Source organism: Drosophila montana, unplaced genomic scaffold, assembly GCF_035044405.1.
Source record: "Drosophila montana isolate Dmon_TW-CO22-7 unplaced genomic scaffold, ASM3504440v1 contig_3031_1, whole genome shotgun sequence".
NCBI classification, from domain to species: Eukaryota; Metazoa; Arthropoda; class Insecta; order Diptera; family Drosophilidae; genus Drosophila; species Drosophila montana.
Window position 1 is genome coordinate 25559 of NW_026997907.1, and position 21078 is coordinate 46636.

Sequence of the window (21078 nt, forward strand, 5' to 3'; positions counted from 1 at the left end):
CCTGTTATATATGCTAATTTATGCATCGAAATTATTTAAAAATTAATTAATGTAATTTCTATAAAAACTCATAGGCAAAAAAAAGAGAGAAGAAGAAGCTGAGGAGGGCATGTGAATGCGAATAACATTTGCCCTGTCCAATAGCCCATTAACTCTGCATGCCATACATTTTTAATTAGAAAAGTTTGGGCACTTCTCCTCCCCCGCCCGCCAACGAAAGTTCAGCGCGCATCAAATAAATGTAAATATATGCGTACATGTACACACACACATACACACACACACACATATATGTATGGAGATGTAAACATGAAATTAATCGTAGCATACTGTTGTGCGTTGGCGTAGGTGAATCGCGAGTGAAACTGAAGCAACTAATTTATTTCATTTCCAACTTGATGGCAACAAGTTAAATTAGCCAAAATAAAAAAAAGAATATAAAAGAGATAGTATATATGCGAAATTGCAACATAATGCTGCCGAAAAATAAACGAAGCGAGACAACACTCCACTCCAAGCAGTTTGGCGGCATCATCAGCGCCCCAGCCACTTTGCTGGTAACCAAAAGGCCATTACTCATACGCCCCGTTGTCCAATTTAGTGCTTGCCAGCTAGCGACCTCAGCACCGTGGGTTAAGCGTGAGCTTCTTGTGGCAGAGACTCTGTTTTAAAATTGTTAAGAGTTGTTTCTCTTTAAACAGCTTTCTATTTCGATTTGAACGTAACATATGTTAATTACCCTACGTTTAACAGCTTTTGTTACTGTAACATTTAATTAGTGCCTTTTCTTATGTTAACTCAACATTAGATTTACTTTAAATGTTAAAGCAGTAGCTGCTATGTTAACTTAGCATTCAGCTAAATGCAGTTCCATTCACGTTTGCATATTTGTTTGGTATTTTCATTTCTATTGCTGAATTTACAGTTTGCTTTGTTTTGGGTATTTCTTAATTTATGCGCACATTTTGCCCACGGTAAAGTGACCAAAAATAAAACAACAACACACACAAAATGCAGCTGTAGATATGGCAAAGTGCCGTTGACGTTGACGCTGACGCTGACGGCGCTGCCAACGCTTTTGCTCTCATGCTGTTATCTCAGTGGCGTGCTAAACGTTTTGCTAGCGCCATTTGTTTCTGTTGCTGTTGTTGTTGCTGCTGCTGTTGCTGCTGCTGTTGTTGTTGTTGTCTCTGTTGTTGCTGTTGATGGAATTATTATGTGCTCAACGAACCGCAACAAAAAATCTGTTGCTGCTATTCCTGTTGCTCCTCTCTCTGCGGTTTTTCATTTGTTCAACTTTTAAATACACACACAGAGAGACACGCATATTTGTTGTGTGTGTATTTGTGGTTGTGTGTGTTGCGACTATTTTCAACTTGTGCGCTCACTTTTATCTTTTGACGCAGCATTTGCACGTTTTCTGCTGACTGTAAATGTTCAATATTTGTGTGCAGCTGCGTAATGGGGCGTGGTCAACCAATATTAATCAACAGCTATTTATTTTTGTGCACCTGCTCACACACACACACTCGCACACACGCACACACACTGCAGCAGTCGTAAATCAAACTGGACTAAAACAAATGATGCTGACAAAAGCTGCTTGTTATTTCGTTTTATAATCCTGTTATCCATTGTGCTAGGCAAAAATGACGGCCTGTCAACGGTTCGAGGGATCAAAACGAAATTCAATGCATTTGCAAATGTTCGCAATTTAATAATAAAATTCCAGCACACACACACACACACACACACACACACAGACACAGCAATACACATAGACGGGCAGTCAACGACTCGGCTGGAGTTCGACTTCGTTTGACACTGTGGCTCGACCCACTCGTCTCTGCCAAATCTCGGCTGAGTTGGTTACTAAAAATTCCGCAACACGTAAAATTCCACAAACTGGCGCAGCACATTCCGGCCGCATGCCATAAACGTTACGTCCCTGGCAGCTCACCTGGACCAAGCCATAGCTGCCTGTCCCGGCTCATCCGCATCCGCATCCGCATGCTCATCCATAAGCCCAAGTCAAGGCTGGAGCTGGAGCTGGAGCCGCAGGCTAATAGCCAAAGCGCAGACGGCAACTCACATAGCTCTGCTACTTATTTTACCTGCTTGTTGCCTTATTTGTTGTTCTCGTTGTTGTTGTTGTTGTTGTTGCTCTTGTTGCATACTTTTAGCTTACAAATTCCGCTCGAGAGAAACGCAACGGCAACGGCAACGCATGCATGAGCACGTTTGCCTATTTTACGGCATATCCCATGAATTTCAATTTCTTCCCCCCGCTGCCCCACCCCCCCTCCCTTACCCACCCAAAAGCCTGGCTGCAGCGCGCCGCTTGTTGGCAAACATAAGCAGAATAAACGAGACAGTAACTAGCTCCAAAAGTAACTAAGAAAGTTGTTACAGTTCAGGCCAACTTGTAAATACCCTGTAAAAGGCTTAAAACGGGTGCTCAATGCAGTATATTCGACTGGACTTAATCTTCGCATTTGTTAGTTGTTGCTCTAACTTAAGTTTTTAGTTCTGAGTTGGGACTTGTTTCCTTCCTATTATAAATTATGGTTAGAAAGTTTTCACAAGACTTAGATGTATATCATATTTCAAGATACAACAGAACTCACATCCCAAATTTGCATTCCCTATATTATATAGTCTCTGAGAACGTTAAGGTCAGATATTACAGACAATACAGACTTGCATATTTCTTCTCTAGAATCTCACTTACAATTGCCTGACTTAATTACTATCCAGACTCTTCTCCACAATCTCCCAAACGATTGCTTGACTCTATTAACACCCATTTTCACCCACTATTAATTACAGGGTATATATATAGAGGCAGTAAAATGTGCTCAGGCATAAATTGCATGCAATTTCTACAAATTAGTGCCTAATTTGACTGAGCCCAACTTAAACGTGGCCAGCAATTAGACGCTCGTATCCTAGTTACTAATAGTTATATATAGAGCTCTTATTATATCTCTTATTGCCACTAAAAATACCTTTATACACAGGTGCGCACAGGTCGTGCTCAATTAGAGTTCCTCGCTTATTTGTCCACAGTTTCTTGTTTGTATGTCCTTGAATAAATACATATAAATATATATTCGATATCAAGGCTATTATGTTCATATTTAAGTATTTGTGCTTGGTATTTGATTTGCCTGTTTGTTTTCTTTGATCCCAATTCATTTGACTTAATCCCACGTGTGTGTACATAGCGAAGGTGTTTTTTATTTAATACAAACATTAACTATATTGAATTTAACTTTTTAAAATGAACTTGGCACAGTGCGAGTAAAATAATAGTAATTAAAATTAATATTAATATAATATGCCTATGCAATTATATCATTTTTTAAACAAAATAAGTTAGGTAATTAACTTTACAACGGGTCTTGCTGGAAAAAAATATGGGCGAAAGAATATATTATAACAGATTATATATTCTACACCAGAGAGAATAAACAACTTTGTAGCATGACGAAAATATTAAAGCTAACCAAAAGAAAATGCCGCCTAGATTTTTCAAAGTAATCAAATTTTCTTTGAGCTTCGTGCGTCAGAGCAATCTCTTGGAGTCTAAAAAATCGAGGATTTTTTTCCAGATTTTCTTCCGGCTCATGCAGCTGCACCCAAAGGACAAATAGAGCTGAAAGAGTTCGCTCCGGTCATACGTTCACAAATTTGTGGCCAGTTTCTAAGAGCAGAGCTCTATGCCTGGTTCAGACTTGGCTTATGGTTTATGTAGCTCCAGGCGTGGCGTGAGTAAGGTTTAACCAATTGGAGCTGTCAACGCCCAGCAAATTGTGCCTGAAATATTTATGGCCGGCGGTTAACTGGAAAACGTGATATGCTTACGATAATGTGTCTGTGTGTCTCTGTGTGTCTGTGTTTCTGATTGGAATTTCCCACAATAATTGTGTTTGATTGTGTGTGGGCGTGGCATGAAGCATATAAATTTACATGGTGAACAGCATAAACACAGCCGCGAGCCACGTTTTGTTTTGCAGCAGATTTTCTTTTAGTTTTAATTAATATTTATATAAAAGCATGCGCAGCAGCTTGTTTCGTTTCGTTCCCCACCCCACATTTTCGACGCCCGCTTAACCCCGACAGACCCAAAAGCCTTGACACAGATATTCGCAGGCATTGCCACTGCGCTGCCAATGCCAACGGCAACAGTTGCAACAGTTGCAGCTGCAGTTGCAACCGATAAGCGATAAGCAGTCAACGAAATGCTTTTTACAGAGAGCTGACACTTGATTATACCCTGTAGAGCATGCCCAGAGGTGGGTCAATTGGGGGATGTAGATGAATGGTATGAAGTCCTTCCATATCTCGTCTCTTTTCCTAGTATATGCATCTAGATACTTCCTACCTACTGAAGCTTCGAGTTAAAATTGCCAAGAGGGGGGTCAATTGGGGGATATAGATGAATGGTATGAAGTCCTTCTTTTCCTAGTATATGAATCGAGATACTTCCTACCTACTGAAGCTTCGAGCTTATAGATACCCATCTAGTGAAAGGAGTATCCCCTAGTCGTACATTTCGCTAAGTTCTCTCTCTTTTTTTCAATTTAGCTTTTAGTGGCGCGACTGTTTTGCGTTAATTTAACACAACATGAAAAACCTATTAGTTGACAATTAAGCGTGCCCTGCAATCAGTTGGCAGCTTGTCCTTGAGGTCGGCGCGTGATGTGGGCCTTGGGTTGGGTCTAAAATTCCCCAATCGCATTGCCCGGCTGCTGTCGCAACTCATTTCGGAGCTCATTTAATGCGCGCGTAATTCAATCGAGTGGCCAGACAAAGTAAACTCAACAAGTAAATCCGAAGGACCAAACCAGAACAAGAACCAGAACCAGAACCCCAAGCACACCATCAATGTTGCCCCCAAGTGCTGCCCCCAAGTGCTGCGCTTCGGGTTAATGCGTTTACAATCGTTGGTTGGGGGCAGGGAAGAATTTCTGTGCGTTCTGTGTCTTGAACCTTTTTTCGGCTTAATGTCATCTTAAATGCCTTCAATTACTCTTCGTGCTGTCTGTGATCCCATTTTTGGGTCGCCTGCTCACGGGTTTTCTTCTTGTTATTTTTCTTTTGGTAACTTTGAAGCCATCATTTGCATGAGCCACGCCCTGGTCCGGCTATAGATAAGGCCGCGTCGGCAGATTTATATAAATTTCGTGGGCAGGCAAAATGCCGCGAGGCATCCACCGCAAACCACATTAATCACAGGAGCGCGGCCTCGAGTTATGCAAGCAGAGCCAAAGCAGAACATGACGTATGTCCTGCCAAGAGACGAATGTCCTGTGTGTGTGCAAGAATAAACTTATTAAACAATTTATAAAGTTTTACTTGTAACATTTTTATTTGCTTGACTGCACAGCCCCGTAGGCGTGGCTGGGCGGTTGGGGGCGTGGCAGCGGTTTCTGCAATCAGCATGTTGCGATTCCAATTTCATTTAGTTGGCGAGACTTCTCTGCTTATGCCCAATGCTCATATCCGGCTTTTGCATATGAAATTGATATTTTATGCAAAATATTTACACAGTCTCTGTCAGCGGGGCGGGGAGAAGGAGCCAGAGCTCAGCTGCTTCTTGGAGAGTTTTCTGACAGCGACCCACGTTGGGCGCCGGCGCCAAAAAAAAAAAAAAAACAGGTGTAAGTGAAAAAAATGTGTTGCAAATCGTTTGTCGCTCTGTGGCTTTGTTTATTTCCGTGCTGTGAGTCCTTTTGTAGCCTTTGTCGTGTCAGATTTTATGTGCTTGCTGCCGCCTCGGCTATAAAAAGGCACACACACACACAGACACACAAAGTCAGGTGTGCGTGTGAGGTTCTGCTGTCTGCGGTTGTCTCGCCTCGACGGTTTTAAACAACTACCAAAATGTTTTACTTGATGCTGCTCATTTGTTGTAGCTGCTTCAGCTTGTGGATGTCCTAAGTACATGCAATTTGTTGGCCATTTTACACGGCAGCGCTTGTCAGTCTCTCTCACACACACGCACACACACACACACGCGCGCACACATACCTGAACTGTAAACATGTTCCACATGAGCAGCGCAGAAATTGAATAAAGTTGCCCCTTAGCGTTGAAAGCAGCATGAAAGAGTCGGCAATAGAGCCAAAGGGCGGGTAAACCCCAGCATCATTCAATAAAAAATTAATATGAAACAAACAGGGTCAGTTAACAACGTAAAGCCGCCGATTAAATACCCTTACCAGATATTTAAAAAATATAAAATACGTTTACATATATAAAATTGTTTGTGCTGATTGATGAGCATCCTATTATCCTAAGCGTAAGAAGAAAGCTTGTCAAAGTTTGCATACAAAACCTCAACGCAGCCATAGAACTGGCTTAGAGCGTCGAACTGACAAGCGAGAGGTCGCTGGTTCAAATCTAGCAGCAGAGCGTTACACACTAACTTACAAATAATAAATACTTTTTATAAGAGTATATAAAAACACATTCAATGAGCTGCTGCGGCAGCGAGGCGCCAAGCAGTTCGCCTTCCCTTCCACACTTCAGCCAGAGCCACCGACTGACTGCATCGCTGATGAACAGATGAGCTTATCTGTGTGTGTCTGTGTGTGTTAGTGTTAGCTTAAATCAGAGGTAATATGGTTTTATGGACGCCGCGAGCCGGCACATATATAGATATATACAATCCTGTTCACCCGCTCAAGTAGCCCCCAAATGCAGCGCAACAAAAGCATACTAATAAAAACATATACATGCGTTATATCCCCTTTGTGTGCGCCTGTGTGTGTGTGTGTGGGTGTGTGTGTATGTTTTTGTGTCATGTAAGCGGATATGCATGCAACACTTCTTCTTTTTTTTTGTTGTGTTCTGCAACGTTGATTATACTAAACTTGTTTACTTATGCTGCTCGTGTCTGGCGCCTGCCGCAAACCCCCCTACGACCCCCCACCCCTTACTAACTTGTTTGTGTGCGCGTGTGTGTGTGTGTGTTGTAAAAGTGCAACTTTCAGCATTACCGCACACTCAATGCCAACCCCAAGCCCGCGTCTGTGCAAATTTTGAACTTATCCGCGCGCTGAGCAAGAGCTATGCAAACAGCAAATGCCAAACGAAACACTGTGCGACAACCCTACCGAGCATTTTTGGGGGGCAACCCATTTGTTACCGGTTGGCTAGCTCGAAATTCAGCCAAAAGTTGATTGCGGAACAAGAAGTGCTTTGCAATTGAACTCTGTTAATGATATTAGAGCTTCGAACACTCAACGAATTTTGAACGATTAAAATAAATGAGTTCTCATATCACGTTCAAAATTTATGTACATTATAGATATTAACTGAATAATAGATAACGTTGAAAAACTATTATTTTTTATACCAACTATAAAAAGCTTAAAAAACGCAGTGTTTCAACTTTAACCTAATTTTACTTTCATTATAAATTCTGTATACATTTATTATAATATATATATATTTTTATTATATGTATATTTATTTAATTGCTTTATCATTTTATAATCTATTAACTTATTTGTTCATTATTTTAACAACCTTATAAAGAAAACGATTCAAACATGTTCTTGCAACAACTCCACTTAACAATCCATTCCACAATTTGTATAGCATACATTTAAGGGCACAGTAGCTAAGCAGATATTTACCCCAAAACCAATTGTCTACCGCTCTTTAATATGGCATAGCACTTTAAAACCCAAAGTACTCAACCATATTCTGACATAGAATAACAAATTTACATAAATTTCTCAGAAATTTGCATAGCATACTTTTTTAGGGCATCTGTTTTGTTGCATTTTCGTGCTCGCTGGTTTTCGTGATACCGTGAAAATGCGGTTAGAGTGAAATTCACAAAAGCGGGTGAATGTGAGAAATTAATTCCTTTCAATGTACTTAAAGGGAAATCGTAATTTGTGCAGTTGATAAGCCGAAAAACAATGAATTGCTGGAAAATTGAAACTTTTCTAGCTCATGAATAATACAATTAACTAATGGAAAATTTTTAGGATTTTCAGCTCAATGTGCCAGAGATACAATATGAAAAGTTCTTGCTGATAAAATTGCCAAATTTCGAAACTAGTTGGGGTTTTTTAAAGCCCAGTCATGTCAGACATGTAGTTGTTGTTGCAGTTGCGAACAAGGCTCGTGGTTGGGCTTTTAGGAAAACTTGGGCACATAATAGGTACACGAGTGTGTGTGTGTGTGTGTGCAAACTAAGCTGAGCACACAGGTCGAAATTAATTTTTGCCAGTGCTAAGTAATATGGGTACAGGCCCAAAACTGTGGCCAGGCGCAGGCAGGTGTGGCCACAGCTGCGCCACGCTGCTGATTTAAGGGCTAACCATAAAGATAGTTAAAGGGGTAGGTGAGGGGGAGGGGGTGAGGGGGCCACAGTTGCAGTTGAAATCCCAATTGAGTGCAGTAAGCGGACGCTTGAATGGCATTACGATAGCAAGCAGAAGAGTTTGTGCTCAAGTATGGCCATAAATAAGTGAACTTCACAATCGAGAGACGGGCCACAAAGCCAGACAAAGCGCCGTGCGGCTTGGGGCAAGTTGCAATTCAATAAGCAGCAGCAGCAGCAGAGGGAAGCAGGAAGTGCGAGCGAGAGCGAGCATGACAGAGATTGAGTAGTATAGAGAGACAGGCGAGCTGCTTAGCTGCTGCGAGTTCTGGTTGCAGCGCAGCGACTGCTTACTAATTATAGATAAATAAATTATATAATTGACTGACTCACAACGACACCAGCACACACACACACACACACACACACACACAGATACACAGATACACAGAGGGCACACCCCCTTGCACGTAACCGTGAATGGAGCTGCGAACAGCGCACAATGAGCTAATTTTAAACAAATATTTATGCAGCAATTAAAACGGTTCAGTTGACTTCAGCGTCGCGTTGACGACAGACTCTGAACTAACGGCATAAGCTGCTGTACTACACACACACACAAACTTACACACACAAAAGATATTGTGCGGCTGTATGCAGCTAAATTTGCTGCACAAACAAAAAGCATGAGAAAATTGCTTGCAATTCAGACCATGAATGATGAATGCTTCCACAAGCTAGTCTAACTTTGACTCTGATAGTGCACCATGGGCAACATTTACAATTTAAGTGGCATAAATTAGTTGCTCAAGCATAGAGCATGAATAAAAAACTTTTAAAGTAGTTGCAATTTAGAAAAAAGCCACTTGCTACAGCTCTGTTAGCTTAACAGCTTATGCATTGGCTTAACATGAGTGTAAAGCATTTATTTTCTGTTAAATAAACTTTACAGAAATGTAAGGGCTTGTCTTTGTGATAACACGAAATAAGCTTTAGATATGATTCAAATTTTTGTTTCATGATGTATATACATACTGCTGCTTAACATTGCAGTTAAAGGTTTAATGGCATTCATTAATTTTAAGTAACAAAGCCATTTATGTTTACATAACTGTCACATAACATTTACATAGCTGAGCTATGTTCACAGTTCTGTTACTTAACATAACACTGTGCTGTCTTTCAATGCAGATGTAGACGTTGCTGTTAAGTTCGTTGGAAATGTACAGAAGGAACTGTTATTTGATTTTGACAGAAATGAGCTACTTTAAGCAATTTCTGATAAGTAATCCACCGTGCAATAGTTTTAGCCTTGGTCTTGTCAGCTTCATCAACATCAGTGTGTGTGTGTGTGTGTGTGTCTCTGTCTCTAGTTGGCCTGTCCTCTGTATGCCGCCGTCTACCTCTCAGTCTCGGTTGTGGTAACTTTTCGACCGCATTCAACTTTTGCTGGTTACGCCAATCAAAATGCGAGTGCAAAGTGCAAAGACGTATTGAGATTTTGCCATTAAGCCATCATACTCGAAGGCAAGAGCAACTTACAAATGCCATCGCCAAAAGGATCAGCAGCATCAGCAGGCCTCCGTACGTGTGTGTGTGAGTGTGTGGGGAGGGGTTGGGCAATTGCAAGTCAGCTTAGCCCCAATGCTAAGTCACTTTATGCCAGCGTGTGCCCCTCTCATGTGTGAAGTGTCAGAAATGTCTTTGGGTTTTGCTTTTGCTTTGAGCTGGCAACACTTTTATCTGCCCCGCCCACACTCATCTGCCTAATTGAATTCCTTAGCGCTGCCTCCTGCCACCCCCAATCGCTAGCTGCCATGTTGTTCAAGGAAATCTCGACGACTGTTTCCTTTTCCGTTCGAGTGCTGCTGGCGTGGCGTGACATGGGTTGCACCCTGCTGCCTGCTGCCTGCTGCCTGCTCCTGCTGCCAGCTCCTCCTCCTTATCCTCCCCCTGCTCCTGCTGCTGTCGACTGGCTCTGCCACTTTTGCACGGCTGTCAACTGGCGTCCGTTCGCCGCCTGCTGTCAAACTATGCGCCTAAGTATGTCGATGTCGCCCTCGCATGCCTTGAATACCATTTCTATATGCCATTTTTAATAACTGTGTCAATCGTCTAGATTACGTATCTGTGTGTGATTGTGTGTGTGTGTACAACCACTTTGTTCGTTTATTAACAGCCTCCAATTGCCTAGTCCAGTGCTTTGCATATTGATTTCTGTTTGATCACAAGCTGATTGTAATTAGCGGCTGCCCACTGACCACACACGCACACACGCACACACTTAAATTTGCATTTACTTTAATTAATTGAAACTGCCACAGCTGTCAATACACACACACACACACAGACATTTAGCATGCCATAATTGCTAATTGATCTAATCGACTTTGGGCCATCTATTAATAATAAATGTTGTGTTTATGCCATAATTGGGCTGGCATTTGACCAGCCGCCCTTTGTTCGCTCTTGTCACAAGTTTTCGTTATACAATGGATTTTCATATATTTACCAACTGGTTTTCAGGCAATTCAATTTTCGAATTGCACACTTTTCATTAACAAAATATATTCTATTTGCCTAAAATGCAACAGGCAAATGTCAATTGTGGGCTAGGCTGATCAACTAGCAAATGCCCTTTATTTCTGTACATTTTCCAAAGTAAATTACATTTGCAAATTGTGCTTAAATGAGTTTAGTTTATTTAGTTCTGGGCGGCACGACCCTGCCACGTGTGCGACAAATTAGTTTTAATCGCATGTCAAATGTCTGATAGCGACAAAAGTTTGGCTTGTTTGTTTGCCAAAATGGGGGGTCGGGGGGGTTGGGGCTCGTTGTTAGGGGATTCGGCGTCGCGTTGAGGGTTTCAGCGAAACAGTTTTCATTATCATGCCTCGATTGGTGCTTGGCAAGCGCGTTATTTGATGCTTTATGCCAAGGTCTTTGATCTTTTATGCGCTTTATCTATGGGTCGCTACACACACACAAATACGAGAGTAGGGGCTGGGTTGGTAAAGTAAACAAAAAAGAATGTAAATTCCCGGCACAATGGGCCCAAATGGCGGCCTTGATGTCGCCGGGCGGCTGTCCCCAGCAGAGGCCACGCCCATTGAACGCTTAAAACGTGAATTAATAACATAATAATGCGCTAATCTAGCGTAGATTGAACAAAACTGATTATGCAAAATAACAACAACAGCGAACAACAGCAGCAAAGTTGTCAAATGCAAGTCGCCAGCCCACGCGTCGTATGCGCGATTTTGATGCTGCTTTATATATATATATATATGTATGTGTGTGTGTGTGTGCATGTATGGGTATATGCCTGATAAGCTCAGTGCTCGGTTAGGGGCTGCTCGCTGGGCTTATGGCTTGGCTGAAGTGCCACACTCAGCGGTTTTCTTGTTAATAGTTGGCGCTGGCAAGTGGAAGCTTAATTAACATAAGGGAGCACATTTCAGAATGCAGCCCGTCCCCCGCCTCTAAATCCAAGCCCATTCCGTCACCCGTTCGCCCCGTCGATGAGTATGTGCTTGAAAGCTTTTAGCCAGCCAGCCAGCCAGCCAGCACACACAGAGACAACACACATAGAGCTGGGCGTGTGTCGTGTTTTAATTTGAGACAGATTTATGCAGGAATCCACAGCACGTGTTTGCGTTTTAAAAATCGAATTTGTAGCATATTGGCCTGATGCTCAGCTGTCACAACTTAACACAGCTTAAAACAATTTAACACCGACCTAGCACGACTTAGCACTGAGCAAACACGAATGGGCAGTGGACTAACACGACTTAATATGAAGAATATGAATCAAATCGATCTAACACAGAGCTAAAAAGACTTCCCACTCACCTAACACGACTTAGAGCTGGCCTAACACGACCTAACAGCTGTTAACATTACCTAACACGATCTAACATTGAACAATCACCAGGTAACACGACTTCGTGCTAACCTAACACGACTTGGAGCTGGCCCAATACGTGTTATCATTACTTATCACGACTTATAACTGACTTAGGACGACTTAACAGAAGTTTACATAACTTTACACGACTTAACACTAACCTAACATGACTTGGAACTGACTTAACACGACTTAATACTACTTAACATGACTTCAAATTAATCTAACACATCTTAGCATGATTGAATACGGCTCAACACGATTTAACAGTCATATAGCAAGGCCTAGCAATTGACTAACAAGACTCAACTTGACTTAACACTAATTTAACACGACTTGACACGACTTAATACTAATTAAACGCGAGTCAACACGACTTCGCATTAATCAAACACGACTCAACGGGAGTTGACACGAATGCACCATAAAATATATTAAAAAGTACAAAAGAAAATTGCCGTGTCCACAGTTTGTCGTGTCACGTTATTAACAAATAGGTAACAGGCACGCGTCCATCTCTAAGACAGATCACAGACACAAATCTGGCAAATATGCCCAGCCCCAAACACGCTGGCTGCGCTCTCTAAAACGCATATTATGGCAGAGTTTTTCAAGTGCGAATCCGTCAAGTGCGCCCACCAAATGCAAATGTTGCCAGTTTCTTTTTTTTTGTCAAATGTCAATACACATGCACACAAGGATGCCATTATATACGTGTGTGTGTATTGAGTAAAATGCAAGCTGCGAGTTTTACAATAGCTGAGCTCGAAAATAAAAACAGTCGCAACTACTTTATAGAGCAATGTGATTAAAATGACGTCTGCGACAGTTCACAAACTGGCACAATGTCCTGCCGAGTGCAGGCGGCAGCTGGCAGCGGGACAGGACTTGTGCATTTCCTTGACCGAAACGCAACCCGAAGCAACGTTTTCTATGCTTTATTTATTTTATTTTATTTTTTTAGCCACATTCTGTATTATGTACGGCCGCCATTGTTTGGGTGTGAGAGTATGTGTGTGTGTGTGTGTGTGCACTAAAAATAGCTGCGCCATGTTTGTGGCTCTTTGTGGCTATATAGAGGATAATGATGACGTCAGCTGATTTCGTATCCGCAGAAGCAGAAACAAAAAAAAACAACAGAAGCTACGATTGCAGCAAAAGGACATTTTTTTCGTTAGGAGTCCACCAGGCAGATTATTTCTTTTTCCCATTTTATTTTTCGTATCTGCTCGGCAAAGTATGTTAAAGCAAGAAGAACAACAAGAACAATGTCAGCAGAGCAACAACAGCCGCCGCAGCTGGAAAACAATCAACTTTTCTTTACTCGTTGTTGTTGCTGTTGTTTTCTTTGTCGACAAACATTTGCGCGACATGCGCGCAGGAAATCGAGTGTGCAACATTTGCCTCCCACTTTACTCACATTGCTTTTACCCGTTTTTTTTTTATGCCCAGCACAAGCTCAGGTAACATAGTCGTCCTTGACGCAGCTGCAACTGCTGCCTATCCTTCGCTCTCTCTGGCTTTCCAGCAGCTAGCCTGGTTTGCCCGGCTGAGCCCTGCGGCAACATCATCTTCAATCAGTTGGCCTATCTGGCCCACTTGGGTGGGCCACTTTCGCTACACTTGAACCTTTGTTTATGCAAATCAAAACTGTTGCCCATGGCCCACTTCGCCTCTTTGTTGCCCAGCTTTTGTCGGCATTTTCGACCAGAGCGCTTTTCATCAACATCATCAGCAGCAATCTGCCCTCCCCTCCTCCTCCAACCGCGCCTTGTACCTTTCTTTGCCTTGGCTGACTTCCGCCTTTGCTAAGCTATTTGCATGCCAAAAAGTGTTGCCTACTTTTGTGCGCTACTCAAGGCGATTGCCGTCCAAATTGCAATGCATCGCGCTTAATAGCTGTTTAGTTGTGCACACAAACTGTGTCTGTGTGTGTGTGTGCGTGCAATTAAGCCTTTGTCTCGGGAGATGCAACATGCGCTTTGTCCATGCTGCTTTGTGGCTGTCCTCAGTCAGCTGAAGTTGACGTTCACATTGACGATGACGTTGACGCTGACGCTGACGCTAACGTTGACGTTGACGTTAAAGTTGACGTTGACCAAAGAGGCCACCGTCACAATGGGCAAAATTTACGACGTTTGCCGCACAAACTGTGGCAAAATAGCAAATTGCTTATTAAACAGCAGCTCCGCTTAACAGCTGTTAAATTAACATAAGTATTACATAAAATGAGCAACTTGCATAGAAAATGAAATGTTATGTGGCTGCAATGTTAGCATAATTAGAACATGTTGAGATAACAGAGTTGTAAGCTTGAAACATGTAAGAATTTTTCTATTGAGTAACAACTATTTAAAGTTTTAGAGCAGCCCGTTACATGCATCACATATCGCTTAACTTGTTTTTAATTAACTAGAAAACGAGTAGAAGCAGCAGCAGCAGCAGCAGCAGAAGAACTATGTAAGCACTTAGTTATCCTGACATTGACAAAGCAGCTTAGGACACGCTTTTGTCTATTTGTGCGTGCAGTATTTTGAAACGCCAAAGCAATTAAAGTCAAACAACGGGCAACACAAAAAAAGAAAGAAGAAAAGTCAATGGAAAGTTTTGCCGGAAAACTCTTAAAAGTCACAAAACTTACGACTCACATTTCCATTTAAGCTTTAGCTTCTTGGAAAAATTGTTCTTACAACTGTTTAACTGAATAAGAGTTGCGCAAATACGAGTACTCGAGCCTTCAAAAAGAAAGTTGCGCCTTCACTCGCTTCCCTTTTGTTGTAAATAGTAGTAGCTCGTGTTTGCCTGCCTGCCACGCCCAGCCATTGTAATCGGACATTTTGTCTGCTGCCAACTCGTACGAGTCGGCTAAGCAGCAAAGCGCAAAAAAAACGAGAACTTGTGCACAACTTTTGCGCACAACAGGGGGCGTGGCCGCCTTACACAGAGAACTCAAAGGGAACTGTGAAACAGAAAAAAAAACAACAAAAAAATAAGGCCAATAAGACAATTTTTAATATGCATAAATCAAAGAAGAGACGCCAGCAGCAGCGGCACGCCCAACGCTATCAATTTGCCGCCCTCCTTTTTTTCCGTTTCTTCATCATTTTTTTTTCGCCCACGCGTGGCAAACTGTAGAAAGGTCCGGCTGCCGGATCGTGCACCCAGTCAGTCAGTCAGTCTGTCTGTCAGTCACTCGAGTCAGGAGCTACTCACAAGTCAGGCCAGTCACAACCTTCCGCTTCCTGGTAGAGGAGAGCTGACATCACGAGCGCTGACATCTCTTTGCCCGGCTGATGGCTGTCAATTGATGTGCAACAACAGAGGTTGGCTAAAAAAACTCAACTGAGCTCGCTGTATTGACCTATCTTGGCCAGCTGCCATTTGGCCGATAACAATTTGTGGTCATCATAAAGCCAACACACACACACACACAGATCGAGCTCAACATTTCCGCAGACAGCGCTGAGTTTGAGTTTCAGTTTTCAGTTTGAGCCGGCGAATGCGCCTGACTTTGACAGCTCGTCTAATCTGCCGCCCACTCGCACACATTTCCGTGTCGCTGACAATTCATTTTATGCATCTCCTGCTGCTACTGCTGCTGCTGCTGATGCATTGCGTCACTTTACACAGCCACGTTGTGACGCACAGCATCACCCGCTGTGGCCACATGCGGTGCAGATTACGCATACGCCACGTGGCACAACTTTTCTTTTTTTTTTTTGGTTAAACTCTATTTGCAGACAGATTAACAAGCGCATGCGGTATGCTGGGCAAGTTTCTAATATGCTTTTGAGCAGCTCTAAAAGCGCACACACACTCGCACACACACACACACACCTTAGAACATATCCCCAGCTTGGTTTTTCGACTGCAAAACGTGCCGAAAGTAACGCTAGCTGGCCTTATGCCATTTGCATATTTATGCGCCGCTTTGCGTCGGCTTTCAAGTGTTCTAGCTCTCGACTCTATATCCCTTTTCTTTGGTTACAAATATATATATATGTATTTTATTGTTGTGCCCTGGCAAATATTGAAATTGGCATAGAAATTAAAAAGCTTTTAATGTAAACAGCCCCAAAGGTTCTCAGATCCTTGACGCCCAGTTTGCCGCCTTTGGCCATTTTTATTTTCAGTTTTTCTGCTAAATTGCCACGCCCACTTGTCGCTATATGTTTACTTGGGGCCTTTTTGTGATTTATATTATGTGGAAAAATTGAACAAACGCGGCCGCCCCCTAAACAAGATTCTTATGCGCATGTGATTGTTGTAGAAGATAAAGTAGAGCCCGAGCCGAAGCTTAACTGTGCCTAAGTAAATACACAAAATGATCTTGGCCCTATTATCAGAGCCATTTTGGGGGCTTAGGCTCAATAAAGGGCAGAATTCGAAATATATTGAAACATTTTCAAATAAATTGAAAATTGCCTGAGTAGCGTTTGGGCTAGGTTAAGTTTTAGGGGTACATCTTGTCCAGAAACTTCATAACTTTCACAGTCCAAAGATAAAATTCTCCCGCTTTTTATGTATATATATATAGGACTAAGTGTACTAAATGTACCCCTAGAACTGAAGCTAACCTAAACACAAATCATATACTACTCTATATATTAATATATTTATACATTTCAAGCTTCACTTTAACGGCTCAACGTTCACTTTAATAAAATGTTTCTGACATTAATTCAAAAGTTGTAATAAATAAAAATATTCTCACCCTTAAATTGAATTCTACCAAATATGCATAGAATAAATCCACTGAGTTGGGGCCAAAGTTTATGCCCTCAGGCTGAGTCTCGCTCTCAAAAGTTTTGAATTGTACGCCCAACCATTTTTCGAAACAGATATGACTCGGATTTCATTTGGGCTGTTTGGTTTAAGGTTAACTTTTTGTTGCAATCGGTTTTGCAGCCTTGTTATATGCCCATATTTCAATATCTTAAATATCTGCTGTTTCGTCTATGGCAACAATCAGGCTGCGGAGGCCGTGAAACTTCAAACAGGCCCACATGCCAAAGGCTGCGTTTTTTTTTCGCCCGCCCAAAAACATGTGCGGGCCCAGCTGGGCATGGGCATTTTTTTTTTGCTTTTTTGTCGAAAAATGTCAACGAGCACGTTTGCTGCCACAGATACTCGTGTTACGGATGCGGACACAGATACAGATACAAATGTGCTCGAATAGCTCGCTTGAACTATGACCAACAAATTTGCCATTGCCAAAATGTGAAGTGCTCGGTGCGTCTCTGTGTGTGTGTGTGTGTCTGTGTGTTATGCTTTAATTTTGCATTTGGCAATTTTCATTTTGGCTAAATGTGCGTTGGGCTGCTCGACACACTGTTTGCTGCTGCGTCCTCCAAAAGCAAACAGCAAACCAAACTGGGCCTCGACGACTGAATAAACAAGGGAAAACAAACACGACACACACACACACACACACGCACACTTGGGCACGAAAAAAAAACAATTTTAGCATTTTACTTTGTGCGGCAGGCAACAACAAAGCCAAAGTATTGACCAGCTTTTGTTAGCCTGAGATACAGACACATCCAGATACTTAAATATGTAGCCAAGTGTATGTAAGTGCTGCGCGTGTGTGTGTGTGCGTGTGTGTGTGTGTGTGTGCGTATGTATTGGTTCAATATTTTTTGACAATCTTGGCAGCACATGAGCCGCACTGCGTTCCGACAATCAAAAAATAACATCAAGAGTTGGCGGCATTTCCGGCCAAAAAGGGTGCTCCAATTTTTGGCTAGGCAAGGGGATCAGAAAGAGGGCGTGGTTGGGTGGCTTTCATGTGTGTGTGTGTGTTTTGTGTCTATTGGCCCGCAGCACTTTTTGCGTATAATTATGGCAGCATAAACAACAACACACGCAAACACACACACACACGCACAGTCAGTAGGAGTTGGGGCCAAATCGAACAGCTGTTTCCATCTGCATGATCAGCCTTCCCCTCGGCCTTCCCCTCGCCCTCGTCTTCGGCCTCGTCATGTCCGTGTTAATGGATTTTACTGTTTTTGCAGGCTTTTGCTGTTGTTGTTTTTTGTTTTCTGTGCTGCACAGTTGCATAATTGAAAATTAATTATTTACAAATTGTTAAATTGGCAGCCGCTTAATCAGCTGCCCGCCAAGGAGAGAGCAGCAGGAGTTATCAATCAAAAGCCGCTTAACTAGACATCAAAATGGCTCGCAATTGCAAACTTTCATTAGATATTGTTAGGCAGAACTTCCAACTACAGTTAAACCTCTTTCTGAAGAACAACCCAAGCTAGGGTTCTATTGCTTGTGCTTTGCCATGGATTCAATCAAAACTTTGTCAAAACTTAGTCTATTTTCCGAGTTATCAATCAAAAGTAGCTTTACTAGCCGCCAATTGCAAACTTGCATTAGATATTGATAGGCAGGACTTCTAACTACAGTAAAACCTCTTTCTGAAGAACAAGTCCAACTCATAACTTTGTCAAAACTTTCCCGAGTTACCAGTCAAAAGCTGCTTAACCAGCCGTCAAAATAGCTTCCAAATGCAAACTTTCATTAGATATTGATAGGAAGAACTCTTAACTACAGTCAAACCTCTTTAGGAAGAACAAATTTAAGTCCGCTTTTTATTTCTTATGTGTTTACATAACTTCAATTTGTCAAAACTTTGTCAAAACTCAGTCAATTTCACCGAGCCAAACCTTTAAAGTTTCTTGTTCGTTCTCTAAATTAGTTTCCCTTCACAATATTTTTTTATATTTTTTGTGGAAAATAAAAACATGAATGTTTAAATTTGTTGTGCCAAATAAATCTATATTCTCCCCTTGTACTTTGATTTTTATGTACGGAATGTTTAAATTTTGGTAACTCAATATATTTTACTTAGTTCTTATTTGATGCCGGCTAGAAAAATTACATTTGCAAAATTGATTCCGTTTTATTTTTGGATCAAATATCAAATAAAAAATGATCCCAAATTAGGCCTGAAAGCAGCTCAACTGTAAATATACATTCTTTTTGCTGCATATTAATTAAGTTTTCTTGTTGTTTTCAACATTCCCATTAATTTGTTTAATTTTCAATTTTTCCCGCATTCAAATTATTTTCCTAATGCTTAAACTATCTATTAAATTGGAATTTTTCAGCCTTGGGCATTTCTTTCATTCTGTTTGGCAAGCTTTTAGCATACCTCTCAATACCTTTTTTGTTAGTTGCCATCAACTGACGTCTCTTTGAATCGTTTGGCAAATGATGATTCAATTTAGGCAAGCCCGACTGTATACACATGCTTATTTACTCAAGAAACTGTAGAACCTGGCTGCCGTTTGCAATTGAATTCGCTCGCATTTGATTTATATTGGAATTTATTCCCTTGGCTGTGTTACAAATTGATTGATTAATTCAATAAAGCGCTGATAGCTAGCGACTGCATAACTTGACCCGGCACACCCCACGTTGGGCGCCAATATTGGCCCTTTGGCAGCCTCACCTGCAAACAGGCAACAACAACAACCACAAAACAAATAGCAGGGCAAAAAATATACAGGAAAAAACAACATGAAATGAATATCCATTTCAGAGATTGGCCTTTTATGCAACCGAACTCTGAACTGAGCTGGCCTGAGCCGAGCCGAGCCGAGCTGAGCTGAGCTGAGAGCCGTGTGATTAGAGTAATGCACTTGCCATGATGTATTTGTGCGGCACTTGCAACACTTGCAACAACTACTTACTGTTAAGTATGAACAGCAAAAGTCAATATAATAAACAAGGCGAGTCGAGAGGGTCGAGCTGGCATCCTGCTGTCGAATAGCATCAAATGAACAAGGCTATAAAAATAAGAATGAGAGCAGAAGCTACTAAACACTCGCCGCACTTTAAATACCCTTATCTATTAAAGGAATAAAAAGAAGTGCACACTTATAGCTAGATAGTTAATTATAGTTATAGAAGTAACATATTGATAAGATTTTGACCATGATATGGGATCAAGTTAAGCTAAGTTTGCCTGGCATATTTGGTAGAACACAAAGGTTTGCCATATAAACTATATGATATAGGCATACGATCTGTAATAAGTTGACATTCATGCTGCCTGCAACAAAATCTTGCATCTAGGACAAAGCTTTCTTATGTTAACCGACAATTAATACTCTTTAGGAATATATATAGTATTTGCTTTATGTGGTCTCAGAAATGTTTTCTTCAATGCGTTATACCTATCGCAACTTGTTTGTAGTACCCGCTACAAGGCCATAAAAACAATTGCCAACTGTCAATATGTCACAAACAAATACACACACACACACACGCACACACACATACGCACACACACATGCGTACACACCAGTACCCGCAGGATAACGGCATTGTTGTCCATATGCCCTGTCGCTCGACAACAGTCTTTAATTTGCTTTTGCCAACGGAATACAATAGCAAATAACCATAACGGGGCGGCCACGCCCATTAGCCCGCCCACTCGATCTATCGTGAATGAAAAAATGCGAACGGAATTGATATTGATGCAAATGAAAAATGTCAACTATTCGCGCGACGCAAGTAACTCGCAACAGCAAGTATTTTCTGTAACATGCACAATGAGCGTGAATGTGTGTGAATGTGAGTGTGTGTGAGTGTGTGTGTATATATCTGTGTGTTTCTGCTGGCAAAAGCTGTAACATGGCGACATCGGCGACTTTGTGCTTGTGCTTCCAATGTTTATTTATTCATTACAAGTAATACGCGAATGCTTTCCCCCTTCCCCCAACCCCCTCACAGTACCCTACCCCAGCGGCTGCCACGCCCCTAACCCGCCTCAACCATCCAGCGCAGCTGTGTAATGTAATATTTT

General features: G+C 41.8%; 1 protein-coding gene across 2 annotated transcripts in view; it reads left to right on the forward strand.

Annotated features, from left to right (window-relative positions):
• The window catches only part of LOC135430666 (uncharacterized), a 64358-nt gene that overhangs the window by 18504 nt on the left and 24776 nt on the right, over window positions 1–21078 (forward strand). The window lies entirely within an intron of this gene.